Genomic DNA, 15,885 nt, shown 5'->3' on the forward strand with positions numbered 1-15,885 from the left:
CAATTTCCAAATGTTCTGTGTTCCAGTATACGGACGACACTGTTTTCTTTCTTACAAAATGCCCACTGAAATGTTGCAAAATTATGTGTACGTGCTTTGGTTCACTAACAAAGGAATGGTTACCAATGCCCAAAAAACAACTTGTTTGTTTTTGCTCTCCACTCAAGACTACTGTAATTAACTTGCATCTCTACTTACAAAGTCGAACTGTGTTTATTGTAAATGTGCGCCTATTGCATACGTGGAGTGTTAAATATATTGGAATATTTTTGATAGTAACTTATCGTGGCAACATCACTTGTATCTTGTTTGCTCAAAACTAGACCAGCCTGTTTGTATTGTTCTGCATTTTATGGGCGGCAATAAACATTATTATTATTATTATTATTATTATTATTATTATTATTATTATTATTATTATTATTATTATTATTATTATTATTATTATTATTATTATTGTGTTCAATGCCCACCTTCGCTCCCTTGGAGTAACAAAAGCCGATCTCGAAATCTATGCTATTGTACATGTATTGTATCCTACGTGTAGCAGGTGTTGTACCTGAGGTAGTGCGTTTGATACCGAACGGCTTTTTGACTTTTTGATGGTGGCAAGAAACCAAAACGCCAAAATTTCTGAGATTTCAAAGCACATGAAAGTACACAAAAATCAAAGCGGAGCCCGCGATTTGACACTGATGTCACCAGTGTCAATGCCTGCTACCTGCATATATTAACCCAATTTGTGAATCATTAATTGCCCTCTAATTACAGTGTCAAACCACAGTGGCTTGGAACACATCCTGACATCGCCCTAAAACGTTCCTCCAATTATATACCTCGTATGGTCTAAGTATCTATACTCGGAACGGGCAAATGGACCTGGTCAGGAGCATTTTAGGATTGATTAGTGCAAGACATCCTAGGATGTACGAAAGTCCTGATGCTGACATCCCGCCGGCTTACTGAGGATGACGTACGTTGCGTGTCTGGGACGCAAAAAAAAACGAGCAAAGAAAAAACGAACGAATATAATAATGAGGAAAAAAAAAAAAAGGCTGCCGAAACCCGGGATCGAACCAGGGACCTTTAGATCTTCAGTCTAACGCTCTCCCAACTGAGCTATTTCGGCCGGTGTTCGCAATAGCGCTAAATCGCAAACTAAACAAACAACTGCAATTGTGTGTGCACGACTACACTTGTTTAGCATTTTCTTATGTGTTTATCAATACCACAAGCCACAGGTGGTTGGCGAAAATACATCAGCGTTCGTAAATATCGCGAACGGTGGAATGTCAGCATCTCCGTAGCGGCTGCGCTGGCGTATCGCGCGATCGCCACACGCCGATATACGTTTCACTTATGCACATTCCTTCTGTTATCAACTTAATAGAACATTCGTGGGAGAAGGAAATACTGAAGCAGTGTCTGCATATAAAACTACGTGAGCGTCGTAAGTCTTGTCAGCAAAGCGAATGTGATCACTCCGCGCAAGAGCTGGTGAGCTTGCTTAAGTTGCTTGATATAAGTCGAAACGACTTCAAAGCTCATAACCGCCTCACTTTACTTTTCTTCAAGGCTTAGTACGACCAACGCCCCGATTTATGTTCGTACACTGGTTTGTACATACATCATGAAAGCCACAAATGAATCCTCTGCGCTGTGAAAGCCCCATCTACGATGCACATACTGACTGGTGGCGGCACCTGCGCGTCTCTCAAGAAAACAAGCACTGCTCGGCGTCGCCTCAGAAAAGAAACAACGCGTGGAGTCGCGTTACGTTTTAGATCTTAAAGGCCATGCTAGAGAGTACTAGAGCCATGCAAAGAACATGCAACGTTAGCTGTTTACGTAGCCTTCGAGATATGCTACGCATGACGACAGGAAAAAGAGTAAGCATTTTGCCATCTTTGAGGCCAGCACAACTACTTGCTCGTTATGACAGTAAGCGATAGATGGCAGCATGCATCTGCGGCTTGGCAATGGACACGGAGTAATTTATGTTGAATTCCAATGGCAGATCGCGAGCGCTCGGCCAGATCACGAACGGAGCGCGTCGCTCCGACTCGGATCGCTCCCAACCAGCTCGCACCAAATCTGCGAATGGAATGCATGCGCTCCCGCGGGGGCACTTAGTACACGGAAATGAATTGAGAGGGCGCTGAACTAGAGGTAAAATAGAGAGGAGAACAACAACTTGGTGGCGCAGCCCACCACACCGCTTCAAAAGAGATGCTTATAGCATCCATCCATTCATGTGCATCGTCCCAGGATTCTTTGGGTTTGTTTTCCTTCTGGTATTTCGCGCGAGCATCGCGCGTGTTGGCGCGCTTGTTGGCGCGCTTGTACCACCTTGGGCTGTATGGTACGTCGTCGTCCGAGTATCGCCGAACGACATCCTCGACGAACCCAATCACTTTAGGCCTCTTTGCAGACAGGCGAAACATCAAATCAAACGCCCGTTGACACACAGCAGCGTCACATTCACTGTCGGTGTCGGTAGAATCATCACTGGACTTGGAACTTGTGTCCGAGTCGGAGCTGTCACTATCTAGTAGCATGAACAAAAGCGCACGGCGCGTCGCAGCATCCATGCGGTCCATGTTTTCCATGTCTACTGCCCGCGACCGGAAACAGGCGACCATGACAGGAAGCAGAGGCGGGTGAAGGAAATACGTCACGCGGACTTCCGGTGAAATCCGCCGATTTCGGCGGAGCAGATATTTTTGCTCCACAGAGCGATCCGGAATCGGCGGCTGGTCCCAATCTGCCATTGGAACACACAACTCACGCTCCCATTCTGCCATTGGAATAGACTTGCTCCACACAGAGCAGAAATACTTGATCTGGATCTACCATTGGAATTCAACATTAGTCGCCCTGTTACCCGCTGTTCATTTCGCAGCGTGGAATGCATGGTCCCGATACGTGAAGTTGCACCACGAGATGAAGAAAGCATGTGGCCAGGATGTAACCTTTACGTCCGCTTGCTACAAAAAGTAAAAAAGTGCCATGACACCATCATCAGGATCATCTCGATTATTACGTAACGTTGGGTCAGTGCTGTTCGCTTTGGCACCTCGTGCGAACCCACGTGCGTAGTTGTTTGCATAATACAGGTCTATATAAAAATATTTAAAGAAGTGACAGTTCGGGGAAATTGCAGATGAAGCTCCTGTAAATTCACCTGTAGCGGAAGTATGAGTGAGTACTGACATTGCCTCCTGTACTGAGTACACGTTGGCTGCCTGAGTTCAGAATTATTGGGTACTGACACGATATTTTCGAGTCAAGCCTCACTGCGCCCCAAAATATTTTTATATTTTTCAACTGCCAGTTCCGGTTTCGTTTCCACTTTGTAAATTACGAGGTTTTACGTGCCAAATCCACGATATATGATTATGAGGTACGCTGTAGTGGAGGACTCCGGAAATTTGGACCACCTGGGGTTCTTTAGCGTGCACCTAAATCTAAGTACACGGGTGTTTTGTGGCCGGGATTCGATCCCGCAACCTCGTGCTCAGCAGCCCAACACCATAGCCACTGAGCAACCACGGCGGGTGTAATTGTGACGTCATGACGCACTATGTGCAAGGCCAAGGTGTGTGGACAGCGCATGTGCAGATTATTACGAGCAACTCCTCTCATCGCGTGGCGTTTTCACACACACAAGAGCACGTAGTCGATTTCAGACCGATCTTTGACAGAAGCTTGCCGGGTAGTCTAATCTAATACAGTTTGAACACGGCCTGTGCAAGTGCGCTTATTCTGCCTGTACAATATTGTGCAACACTCCATGTTACTGTACAGCACTGTACAAGAACTGTACACAGAACGTGGAGGCTCCAGCCCCAGTCGAAAGCACACTACAACACATTGCTTGCGCAGAAAACAGCTCATCGGACGCACTCATTAAGTGTGCGGAGGCTTCAGCATGCTCCCAGACCTACCAACCATTGCTGCGCCGCGAGCCTACATAATGCAGTAAAAAACTAACCAAGTACCTGCTGCAACGAGTAACAACCAATCCCTAGGGAAAATTCCAATAGAAAGCACTGTTGGTCTTATACGAAATATTACAGCGAAAGCTGTATATGGCTAGGCGAAACGAAAACCCGTTCGACCTTTCGCTAAACGTCTGTCTGTTACGTCTTCTCTACGTCACACCTAAGCGCGCGCGCCATTGGCATCGCCGTTAGTGACGTCGTTCCCAGTGTCGCACCTGCTCTGCCCGCATCGCCGGCTCCTCGGCTCGCCGTTGTCGCATGCGTTCGATATCTCGAGTTAGCTAGGCGTCGTGGTTAGCGCAAGCACCCGCGATTGGCGCTTGCGTTCCACTAGAAACACAAACATGTAACCAATAATTGAGAAACGCTTTAATACAGCGTCGGGATTAACCCACTGCTAAACACCGGGGTCGCACGTTTCAGCTTCGCTGGTTAACTATCTGTACAGAGTGCTTGGGCGGTGTTTTTATACTGAGGTCCAATAGCCTACAGTTCCCATAGCAGAATGTACAGGTCCCATAGCAAACTGTACAGGTACCATAAAGATTTTCTGCCAGTCCTGTATCATGGCAATACACTGTTCTAAAAGGCAAATAAACTGCTTTATGGGTATCAATTGAAGCAATAGAAGTAGTGATATAAACTTATATTATATTAGACTTATATTAGACAAATAAAATGCTTTATAGGTCTCAATAGTTGCAATAGAGGTAGCGATCATGATTTAAACTTGTATTGGTAGTATTGTTGGGCAAGAAGCCGACCAAGCAGTCTCGCTTAACATCGAGAATAAAGGCAGAAAAGAAGTTGCTTTAAAAAAGGGTTTATGTGTTCTAAGCTGTTTATTTGTTGTACTGAGGATATTTAGGTACCGTTTGTTGTTTCACTCAGTAATTTCGTAGTGATGAGAGCTGGCCGCCAGCACATCTGTAGGGGTAGAACAGATGGGGCTATATATATATATATATATATATATATATATATATATATATATATATATATATATATATATATATATCCTGGTTCACATGGCAGCAGTGACGCGAACAGCACGGCCAGCTGCTCATGTGGCCTTTCACTTTGTACTGCAGATTGGTGTCTTTACGGTTTTATGATTTGCACTACAGTATTTAGTGAACTGTCGTGCCACTGCTGCCACTGTGGAAACACCACTGTGATACCTACATTTGCTCTGTCTTTTTTTTTTTTTTTTGGTACCTGATTACATGTGCCGCATATCGGCGCACGCTTCAAAGTGCCATGGCTAAAATAAGCTAAGAGCTAGTTTCCGTGCTTGAAGATTTGAAGAAAGAATTAAGGGCAGAATTCGAGGCTTTCAAAGATTCATTTGAGCGCGACCTGCGGAATGAACTCAAGGAAATCAGATCCAGTTTATCTTTCATGGACAAGAAGTATGATGATTTTCAGGCCGAAATAAAGAAAGTTCTTGAAGAAAAAAAGCAACTGAAAGGTGAAAGCATACATCTCAGAAAACAATGTGACATGCTTGCTGCTCAGGCCATGACAAATGAAGGGCGTTTTATACAGTACGAATAATACTCCCGTAATGCCAACGTTGAAGTAAAGGGAATACCGATTGAAGCAGACGAAACGTTGACTAAGATAATATCAAAGATTGGTAACACAATCGGTGAAGACATTACCACCGCAGATATTGATGTACGCCATAGAGTCGCCTTCCCTGGCAACCCGTCGGCAAAGAACATACAATAGTTCAGTTCGTTCACCGACAAAAGTGGAACGCTGTTCTCGACAAGGCCAGAAAAAATATATATTCTCATGTGAGGACTTGGTTTTGCAACAAAAGCGCCTATATACATGAATGACCATTTGCGTCCGGGTCGTAAGCACCTGCTTGCACAAGCCATGGATCAACAAGAAACGCGATTCAGACTGGAAATTTGTCTGGGTCCGCGGTGCATGGCTAAAATCTGCGCGAGAAAAAGTGAAAGTAGTCGCGCAATAAAAACTTCAACACAGCCCCATGTGGCTAAAATAACCTAAAAATTCGAAAGCTCAACATGGATTGTCGCAAGCTAGTCGCGCCACGGGCGCTAAAAGCACTCATAAGTGACAATAGTTTAAAAGTGCTTCACATGAACTGTCGCTCGGTCAACAATAAAACTGACCAGCTGCAGTGTCTTTTTGACGTCTTTAATTTTGATTTTGACGTTATTACGTTTAGTGAGACTTGGTACGGCAGTGAATCAAGTCATTTTGTATTACAACACTATACAGGGTGCGCGAGGTATTTGAGAACACTATATTTCTTATCGCCATAGACACCAGCAGGCTCATCATATCTATCTAGGCGTGCGGCTTCTTGTTGGAAAGGAGGTTTTTTTTAAACCTCCTTGCTTGTTCGCTGACCCCTTATCATTCATACTGCGCAGTTTGTTCAGGTGGACGCAAGAAATGAAACGCCATGCAGTCCTCGTCGCACTGGCCACACACCACAGCGACTTGGAAATTACCACCTTTCTAAACGTATAGCGAAGTCTTTCGTTTACAAGGTGCGCACAGTACTGATGTGTTCTGGCGGTGACGTGGCATCTGTGGCGCAGAAGGAAAAGCGCAGTCAGCGGTCAGACCTCATCAGAACGCCTGATTTTCTCCGGCGGCTGCAAGTCACCGTGAGTGACGACCCAAGGAAGTCAATGCGGGCCATTGCAAAGGAGTTCCAAGTCGCAGAGTCGACTGTCAGGCTCGCTGTGCACAAGGCCTTGAGGTAGCATTTCTATGTCATGAGGAGGGGGCAATTCATATCCGATAAAACTCGGAAGAATCGTCTGCTCCGGTACAGTGGCTCCGGTCCAAGCGCTTGCTAAGCAAGCTGAAGAGACCTGAGGAGCCTGGAATGATCTGGTTTTCTTCAGATGAAAAGAACTTTGACCAAGGCCAAAAAGTTAACCGCCGTAACGACAAGTGGCTTTGCGCAAGCGCTGATGAGGTGCCTTCAGTGATGCACACAAAATTTCCGTCGTCTGTGATGGTGCTAGCCGTCGTCAGCAACGAGAGTGACGTAAAGCTGCCACCGTTTTTAACAGCGAAGCTAGCGAAGCTGTTTAGAGGTAGTCCGCTGGTGTATGCCGAGAACTCCTCCGCCTGGCGATGACGTCACGGGCGTCGCCTAGCAACGGAGCGCCACCTCCTCGCCCCGCCGATGATGATGATGATGATGATGATTTATTGGCATCCCCTTTGAAACGGGGTGGCGACTAAATAGTCACCTAGCCTGCTTGATTTAATCAGGTATACTACACATGTTCTTTATCTAGCATTTTTGTATACCTCTCATCTTTCTATTTCAAAAATTTAGGTTGTACCGCTGCCTATGATTTTAAGAGATCAGGTGGTATCCATCTTTTCCCTGCTTTTTTTCCACCAGTACTCTAATCGTCTCTTGCTGATCTCTACGGCTGATCTGTTTATGTTTCCTTCCACTTTAAACCCAAGCGCTTCTGGGAGTTGCACGTTACCTACGGTTCTCGCTGGGTGGATCCCGTCGCATTCCATTAGGATGTGCTGAGTGGTCTCTGGATCTTTACTGCAGCGTACACATGTCTCATCTAGTTCCGAGTATTTGTTCCGATATGTTTTCGTCCTTAGGCAACCGGCTCGAGCCTCAAATAGCAAGGCACTGCCCTTTGTGTTATCGTACAGATTTTCCCTTCTAATTTCTTTCTTCTCATTCTTGTAAATCTCCATTGTCCTTTTCGTTTCCATTCTTTGCATCCAAGTCATGGTCTCGATTTCTCTCACTTTCTTTCTGATGACCCCTGGTTGTCTATTTACAGTTTCGATTATCCTGTACTTGGTTGCCAACTTCCTTGACCTCTTCCTCCATTCTGTGTCCACGCTTTTCATGTAGAGATACTTGTGCACTTTAGCCGCCCATTTATTTTCATCCATGTTCCTGAGCCTTTCTTCAAAACTAATTTTGCTTTGTGCTTCTCTGACTTCAAAAGAGGCCCAACCCATGTCTCCATGCACTGCCTCATTTGTCGTATTACCGTGTGCTCCCAAAGCCAACCGGCCTACTGATGTTTGGTTAACTTCCAAACCCGCCAATATATCCGATTTTAAGCATATAATGGCATTTGCGAATGTTAGCGCTGGCACCATTACTCCTTTCCAGATTCCACGCAACACCTCATACTTATTGTGGCCCCACAGTGCTCTGTGTTTCATTAATGCTGCATTCCGCTTCCCCTTTATTTTCAGATTATCTTGGTGGTTGCTTGAGTAATTCTTTCCTTCGTTTATGTGTACGCCGAGGTACTTATATTGCTTCACTATGGGTATTACTTGCTGTTGAATTGACACCACGAAGTTACTCGTGTGTTCATTAAAGATCATAATCCCTGATTTCTCTGTGCTAAACTTAAGGCCTAGATTTGTCGCTGCGTTCCCACAGATATTCGCAAGTATCTGTAAATCTTTTTTATTGTCCGCTAGTAGCACAATGTCGTCTGCGTACATCAGTCCAGGGACCTTCTGTTGCACTATTTGTCCATTACGCATGTAGGATAAATCAAAACCTAATTCGCTGTTTTCCAGTCGTCTTTCTATGCCCTTGACGTAAAGCGTGAACAACAATGGTGACAGAGGGCATCCTTGCTTCAATCCTTGGTGAATTCGCGCCATTTCATTTCCTTTTCGGCCTTCCCATACCACTTGTACTTGGTTGTCTCGATATATCTCCCTCAGCAGCTCCAGGAAATCGTCATCTATGCCTTCGTATTGAAGAATATCCCACAACAATTCCCTGTCTACGTTGTCATAAGCTCCTTTAATATCTAGAAATGCTATCCATAAAGGTCTTTTCTGAGCTACTGAAATCTCTATGCACTGAGTTAGTACAAACATATTGTCTGCTAAGCGTCTGCCTGGCCTGAACCCATTCTGTAGTTCCCCCAATACATCGTTTTCCTCCACCCACTTCGACAGTTCTAATTTTATGGCTTGCATTGCCATTCTATATATCACCGACGTTACTGTAACTGGCCTGTACGAGCTCGTCTTATCCTTATCTCCTTTGCCTTTGTAGATGAGATTCATCTTGCTTTCACGCCATCCAACGGGAATATTCTTTGTTCTAATCACTTGCTCTATGGCATTAGTCAGCAGTGCCTTGCTTTTTGGACCGAGGTTTTTGATTAGCTGTATTGGGATTTCATCGGGTCCTGCTGCCGTGTTGTTAGGGACATTTTCTGCTGCCTTTTTCCAGTAAAAGCTTTCTATGCTAAATTTTGATCTCTCAGGCCTCTCTGTTGTTGCTGGATCTGTTGTCTGAACTACGCTTTTTCTCGTGCCGAAGTTATGCCTGATAACGTCTGTGATGTACCGCAGCGCATCATCGCCTTCATAGATCTTACCGTCTTCATCCCTTATAGCCGTTTGCGAGTTTCTAGTTGGAGGTCCGAGTGCTTTTATATGGTTCCAGAATCTTTTTGGGGCGCCTTTGTCTCTTTTGTGAATGTTATGCACCCAACGTTCACTTGCGCATTTAATTTTCTCTTGCACGAGCTCACTCGCCACCCTTTTGTTTTCTCGGTATGTATTCCATCTAAGGAGCACCTCTTCTTCTTGAAATCCCAACTTTTTGGCTTCTCGATGAACCCTAGATGCCTCTTTACGCTCTTCTATAGCTTGTTTAATTTCCTTGTTCCACCACTTACGTGGTTTCCTCTTTCCAATCCAACAATTGTTTTGCCGTGTCCGCCTTATTTCATGCTGCATAACCTCCACCAGTTCCTTATATTCCCAGACTGCTGTAGGAAAAGCCTCAATTTTCTTCTCTATGTTGTTTGCGATCTCTGTTATTTGCTCGTCATTCATTTTTAAAAACTCTGAGACTATTGGTTCATGTTCTGCGCTGGTATCTCTCCCAAACTTTAATGCTAAACGTCTATGATCGCTTCCCAGGCTATTTTTTTCCATTTTCGTCTATTATCATTTGGTCCAGTTGTTCGTAGACCATTTCTGAGACTAAGGCGTAGTCGATACATGACTGGCTGTTTCCGCATTGCCACGTTACCTGTCCATGACACTTATTCTCCCTGTTAACTACTATAAGGTTCTGTTCATCACACAAATCCAGCACTAGAGAGCCGTTGTAATCAGTATATCCGTCTAAATCGTCCATGTGCGCGTTCATATCTCCCACTAATATCACCTGGCCCGAGTTACTGAACTCATTAATATCGCTTCTAATGCAATCGACCAATTCCTTATTTTTTTCCCTGCTATCACTACCTGTCCATAGGTAAGCTACTCCCAGCCACGTCTTTTTACCTTGCCATGTACCACTAATCCGTAAATGCTCTTTACAGGCGTTGGCGGCTGTTTCATGACCAAGAATGCCGCTCCCGCCACAGCGCCACCTAGCGACGCCTTGCCTAATCTCCGCAGCAGCGCAGAGCCGCTCGCTCCTCCGCCGTAGCTCTACAGTGCCTAGAGAGAGAGAGAGTGAAAATGGTAAAGGAAAGACAGGGAGGTTAACCAGAGGTTATCTCCGGTTGGCTACCCTGTACCGGAGGAGGGGTAAAGGGATGCGAAAGGAGAGAGAGAAAAAATAAGTGAAAATAAAGAATAAACAAAACGGAAGGAAACAAAAGAAAACCACACACGCACACAAAACAGAACTGTTTCTGTGGGCACTGTCATGAAGTCCGCGAAGGCGTTCTCGTGTTGCCTAGTGTGAACGTTCCGTCTTACGTAACACAATGCAGAGTCACAATTTGTCACTGAGTCCGGTGTCTTTCAAGCAAGTAACGCAGCAGTGCCTTCAGGGCGGCTCGCGCCGTTGTTTGTGTAGGCCAGTTTCCAAGGATGTTCTTTTCTGTTATTGGGCGTTTGTCCAGCTGATCTATCGTCGCTGAGAGAGCTGCTCTCTGCGGGTTGAAACGAGGGCACTCACAAAGAAGGTGTGCGATTGTTTCGTTGCACCCGCAGGATTCACAAAGTGGGCTATTGGCCATTCCGATACGAAACGAGTACACATTTGAATATGCTACTCCAAGCCATAGACGGATTAGAAGTGTGCAGAAGTGCCTAGAAGTATATTCTAGGTACTGTAGTAGCTCTGTCTAGCTTCTCCCCGCAGCCGCGCGGGGGTGAAGCTAGGCAATGACGTCACTCCAGAGTATATAGCTCCGCGTCGCCGAGGCGCGGAGACACACTTTGCCTCGTGAGTTTGCGCAGAGCACATGGTCGTCCGAAGAAGATCGTCACGCCCGAAGACGCGGAGGAGCGGCGCGAAAAGTTCCGCGCTGCCACTCGAGAGCCACTCCGAAGACTTCGCACCGATCCAGAGTTTCCCCAGCACCAACACCTAGAGCCAGAAAAGCCAAGCTAATAGAAAAACCCGGCAGATCCCACGCCCTGTGGGAATCGATGTTATGCGAAGCAGTGTGCGGGGAGCCTACGAAGTTAACGAAACGACCATGAGAGCACCAAGGCGTTGGCGGCTGTTTCATGACCTAAATGAGACACATCTCAGGACATTCATGTCATCATGGAGTTCCTCAGGAACCTCGTTAGCTAGGCCTAAGAGACCTTAAGGCGAAAGCGTTAGTCGTGCTCATAACTATGACTTCGGCCATCAACCTTTAGCCTTTTCCTTCACTTAGCACCCACGCCCGAACCATCTCAGTCGTTTTTGAGTGTTAATGTTTTCTCGCTGAGTCATTGTCATTTTTGCTTAGTCATGTTCATGAATGTAGCTTCTACCACCATCTTTTAATGTTTCCTTCACTTAGTGAAGGAAACCCACGTCCGAACCCATTTGGGTGGTTTTCGAGTGTTATTTTTTTAGTCATTGTCGTTTTTGCTGATTCATGCTCATGACTATGCCTTCTGCCATCATCCTTTAGTGTTTCCTTCACTTAGTACCCACGTCAAAGCCCATTTCAGTGCCTTTTGAGTGTTAATCTTTTTTTCGCTGAGTCATTGTCATTTTTCCAGAGTCATGCATGACTATGACTTCTACCATCATCCTTTAGTGTTTCCTTCACTTAGTACTCACGTCCGAACCCCTTTCAGTGGTTTTTGAGTGTTAATGTTTTTTCGCTGGGTCATTGTCATTTTAGGCGGCTGTTTCATGACGTACATGACACGCCTGTCATGACCATTTATGTTCGTCATGCAATGTTGTCATACTATGCCAATTTTGATACCTACCTAGTTAACGAAACGGCCATGAGAGCACCAAGACGTAGGCAGCTGTTTCATGACCTACATGATACACATGTCATAATATACATGTCATGACCCATCATTTATGTTCTTCATACACTCTCGTCATACTATGCCAATTTTGGTAAATATCAAGTTAACGAAACGACCATGAGAGCACTAAGACGTAAGCGGCTAGATAGATAGATAGATAGATAGATAGATAATAGATAGATAGATAGATAGATAGATAGATAGATAGAGAGAGAGAGAGATAGATAGATAGATAGATAGATAGATAGATAGATAGATAGATAGATAGATAGATAGATAGATAGATAGATAGATAGATAGATAGATAGATAGATAGATAGATAGATAGATAGATAGATAGATAGATAGATACTGTCAAAGTGGCAAATGTTCGCCAAGAAATACTTCGCAGTTAAAAGCCAAGTTATCGCTAAGAGAGAACCAAGTGAAAGCTGAAGAAAACCCAAGGTAAGGGCCCCCAGCTTCGCTAGCTGTTTGCTCAGACTTCGCACCACTAGTGTGAAACTGCCCCCATTTTTTTTTTTTTTTTTGAGGACTCCGCGTTAATGCTGCCGCGTACATGGAGGTGCTTGCCACGGTTGTAAAGCCCTGGATAGAGACTGTTTCGAAAGGAAGACCTTATGCCTTTCAGCAAGATTCGGCTCCCGCCCACATCGCCTGCGTCACTCAGGAGTGGCTGGCTGACAACTTCTACGACCACGTCACTCCCAACTTGTGGCCTCCTAGTTCTCCAGATTTAAATCCGCTCGACTACTATGTATGGAGCGTCGTTGAGAGAGAGGCCAAGAAACAGCCACATAATACAAAAGACTCGCTGAAAGCCGCCACTACTGGCTCAATGGCCAACATCTCTATAAGGGCCATCTGATCCGTGCATGCAGCCGTCTCCGAAGCCGAATTTAATCGGTTATTGCTGCGGATGGCGGGTTCATTGACTAATTGTGGAAATAAACCGTAAGAGAAGTAAATCCCAAAGTTTGGTGAAATTATCTATTTTTGCTGGATATATTGTTCTTTGCCTGAAGCCAACATTGTTTTCTCAAATACCTCGCGCACCCGGTACGCATTTCGTGCAAAACAGACTTGGGTGCAGAGGGGGTGGGGTGTCACTGCAGGTCTTGAATACACTGAAGATTACGGAAAACAAGAACTTTACGTTGTCCAGCCCAGACATTGAAACGTTAACAGTCGAAGATGCACACAACGTTTTTTTCTGTGATGTACCGCCCACCGCACGGTGACACAGAAAATGTCTTAGTCTTGTAGAGGGTCTCCAAGATTATGTGTCAAGAAACCACCTTCCTTTGTTTCTTTCTGGTGATATTAACATTGATGTACAAGCTGTATCACCATCACAGAAAGAGTTTGTATCATTGTTGCATGCTTACGGTTTTCTAATCTCATCGATGCCCCGACGCGTGTTACATGCTCCAGTTCTACAACCATAGATATTATAATCACTAATTCTGACGGCAGAACTACTTCCGGTACAATAATGTCTGACATCAGCGATCACCTTCCTGTATTTTTTTTCTATGCGCAACCCCCATCAAACTCCTACCAGTAATCCTTCGCAATATCAACGAATCGATGCAGATCGTTTTTTGGACTGCCGTTACTGCACTTGAATGATATGCGACGCGTTGTCTTTGAACGACGTAGAAGATTCGTATAATGCACTCATAACAAAAATCGAACTTGTCTACGAAAAATGCTTTCCAATACAACGCACTCGAAAGCAAAAAGCCAGGAAGCCTTAGATCACGTGCGAATTAATGCGCCAAATAAAAACCAAAGATAAACTGTTCACTCAGTTTTTGAAATCTAGAGAACTAAGCTATGTCGTTTAAAGTGACTGCTAGCACGCTATATAGCAGGATCTCCATGCACAGTGAGCCACGCACAGTGAAATCTGACACAGTAGGATTCGGAAGGTTCGCACTGTTTTTGCCGACTGGCTCAGTTTATTCGGCTTGAAAAAGGTGCGCTCCAGCGTGGGATGCGCACGTGTGAGTGCCGCCGAACTCTGTGGGAACTAAGACGCTGCTGTTGCCCGGTTGCGAGGTTCTTGCTTCGCCGTGAATAAGGTTGAGAGGGCGCGCGCACTTCTCCCAAGGGAACCAAAACGCTCGACTGTCCTAGTTATACTTTTTTTTTTCACTGCAGCAAGCAATGAGTCGGTGAGCACATTTGCCCCTTAAAATGTACGTGTGTGATTCTTCGCGCATAAAACGTGAACGAGATGTAATAGCGGGAGCCACGAGGCCGCGAAATCCAGTTGTGCAACGAAAGAGCGCGATGTATATTTGTACGGCCAGGCAAGGTTCGTGCAACTTCTTGAAGAACCTTGAATTCTGAAAAATAGATTTAAGGGCCCTTAGAACTCCTTGCAACAATGGGGACGAATGCAACAAATCATTAAGGACCTTAACCGGGAAAGTGTATAAGAGAGGGGTTGAAGATTAATATGCAGAAGACAAAAATTGTGCTCAATAGCCTGGCAAGGGAACAAGAATTCAGGATCGCCAGTCAGCCTCTATAGAGTCTGCAAAGTGGTACGTTTATCTAAGTCAATTACTCGCAGGGGACCCTGATTATGAAAAGGAAACTTACAGAAGATAAAAGTTGGGTTGGAGTGCATACGGCAGGCATTACCAAATCCTGACTGGGAGCTTACCACTGTCGTTGAAAAGAAAAGTGTACAATCATTGTATTCTACAGGTGCTAGCATATGGGGCAGAAACTTGGAGGTTAACAAATAATCTCGAGAACAAGTTAAGGACCGCACAAAGAGCGATGGAACGAAAATCTTAGGACTAACGTTAAGAGACAGGAAGAGAGCGGTGTGGATCAAAGAGCGAACGGGGATAGCCGACCTTCTAGTTGACATTAAGAAGAAAAAATGAAGCTGGGCATGCCATGTAATGCGTAGATGTATAACCGGTGGACCATTAGAGTTACAGAATGGATACCAAGAGAAGGTAAGCGCAGTCGATGACGGCAGAGAACTAGGTGGGGTGATGAAGTAAGGAAATTTGCAGGCGCAAGCTGGAATCAGCTAGCGCAAGACAGGGGTAAGTCGCGATCGCAGGGAGAGGCCTTAGTCCTGCTGTGGACATAAATATAGGCTGATGATGATGATGATGATGAAAACTCCTTGAAGATATATGTGTTCCTTGAATTCCCTGAAAACTTGGTTTGCGGGCGAATTTTGAACATATCAAGCAACAAACTCAGCAAAGGGGCTATGTCATGGACACTGTCTATATATCGGGAAATAATCCTAGATAGTTGCTTTTGAGAGTGTCGCTAAACGATTGCAATGTGGCGTGTCCACAGCCATCGATGACAGACTTGTTTAAATCACCGTTGCCATCGTGGAGCTAGACAAAGCCCCATAAAACGAGTAAAAGCCCTGCCACTATTTCGTTGATTTACTCGTCTGCTCACACCGCAGCCGTCATGGCTCCGGAAATGCCTGGTGGAAAGTAGGTTTCAGCCATTTGGCTTTAACCCGAGAAGTATCTTAGGCTGAAGTCGGACACTACTCATTATCAAGCCAGAAGGCGATCGACATCATTACAATGGGAAAGTCAACTTGCAAAAGCGACATGGAGACATTGAAGCT

The 15,885-nt window shown here is 45.1% G+C and overlaps 1 non-coding gene across 1 annotated transcript; it reads right to left on the reverse strand.

The window, feature by feature from the left end:
- Positions 1 to 1,056: 1,056 nt before the first annotated feature.
- Trnaf-gaa (transfer RNA phenylalanine (anticodon GAA)) lies at positions 1,057 to 1,129 on the reverse strand. The gene has a single exon. It is a non-coding gene; the product is annotated as a tRNA-Phe (tRNA).
- Between the last annotated feature and the right edge of the window lie 14,756 nt (positions 1,130 to 15,885).

This window comes from Dermacentor silvarum, chromosome 5 (genome assembly GCF_013339745.2).
Source record: "Dermacentor silvarum isolate Dsil-2018 chromosome 5, BIME_Dsil_1.4, whole genome shotgun sequence".
Taxonomy (NCBI): Eukaryota; Metazoa; Arthropoda; class Arachnida; order Ixodida; family Ixodidae; genus Dermacentor; species Dermacentor silvarum.